Genomic DNA, 1,757 nt, shown 5'->3' on the forward strand with positions numbered 1-1,757 from the left:
ACATGACGTCTAGATCTAACGGTTATTTATGAAGGATAGTAAGATCTTGGACGATGGAAGGCTCATATGATATAGGGTAAAGATTGAATGGTTATGAATTTTATAGTGTGATTAGAATAGAGAAGGATAAAGAGTTCAAACACCCATAGTATTCTACTTGTTATTTATTATTTTGTTTTTATATAAAAATAGGAAACAAAAAGAGAAAAACAAAAGTAACGTACACAGCCGGGAAGGGGAACCGGAAAAGGACACATGAGCTGGTCTTTCATCACGGGAAAAGGTTTCCATCTCACGGACGGGATTTTTTTTTCTTTTTTTGGCGAAAAACATCTCCATCTCACGGAGAAACACGGACGCGGGATTTGTTTTCCCAGAGTTGATGCCGAAATCAAGCCACTTTAGGTTAAGGTGGACGAAAATTTAGAGTGGCAAGAAATTTTGTCTCTTTAGTATTAGGTATAGATGGCCCTGTGCAGTCTTGGTTCAGTCTTACATATGAAGCTCAGCTCATTTTAGAGGGCAAGGAGGAAGACAAGCAGTTCAGTTTTTTGAGAACGTACATATGTGGTTAGATAAAATCCTCATGTTAAAAAAATGAAATTCATTCAGTGAATCTTGATATATCATGCAAACACATGTTGACACATGCTGAATTTGCATTCTGAAGCATGTTTTTTGTTTGAACATTACAGCACTCAGGTTTTATATTTATTGGTTAACAATTTCCCTTTCTATGCAGAATGAAAAAAGAATTACCATCAACAGTACTTAGACTCAATAAGAATACTGGAGGAAAAGTAAGAAGTACACTGACAATCATCTAAGAAACAAGTAAATGTCTAATTCACCTTTACAAATTAATTAATTATACGCTATTTTTCTTCAATTTTGGGAAAGAATTTACTATCGCTTTTTTATGTAAATTCTATGATTTCCATTTTAGGCTTGCACTATAATACTACCTAACATATTAGTATGTTTTCTCTTCTTTCATTCCAGTATGGTCAAACCAGACAAAAGGTGCCTTGATAAAAGAGGTGGGCCAGGGGAAATATTTCCTGGTTTAGATTCATTTGCATTACCTTCGTTGACAGACCTCTGCCGATGAGGATCCGGTGCCAGTGGAGTCTGCGAGATTTCAGGTTATGTTTGAGTTTTGAGGTTGTGATCTTGTGAAATTGGGAATGGCATAGCGTGCAATGGTTAATAATGATTTCCCTCGAACCTGATTAATGATGCATAATCAAAGTAGTGCTACATTGTGATAGTTATTGTTCATCCTTTAATTAACTGATTACTACAGCGTCCAATGATTGACAACCCATCTTTATTGTTTCATCCGATGCAGTACTATTATTTGCTTGGATTTCACTTTTATGATTAATTGGTCCTTTTGTATGTGGATATGGAGCACACCCTGACCTTGCTGGTATGATATCTTTCATGAATTCAGATCTGATACCCTTGGAGACTTGTTAGCATGGAGATATAGTTACTGATGGAAATGTTCAACTCAATAAATTAGTGTCTTTATTTAATTTGTACTGTAGGGAAATTATCTATGTATGGAACGCATATGTTTACTAAGTTTTTACTAAGTTTTCATGCGCTTGTTGTGGACTTCGCTATTGTCAACATCGAACTCTAGGTTGTGGCCTAATTATTGGAAAAAATACAATTTAACTGAGATTTATTGCTTTCTATTGATGCATTGATATTTAAATTGTTTAATTTCAATTTTCCAGCGCACATGT

Source organism: Miscanthus floridulus, chromosome 6, assembly GCF_019320115.1.
Source record: "Miscanthus floridulus cultivar M001 chromosome 6, ASM1932011v1, whole genome shotgun sequence".
Taxonomy (NCBI): Eukaryota; Viridiplantae; Streptophyta; class Magnoliopsida; order Poales; family Poaceae; genus Miscanthus; species Miscanthus floridulus.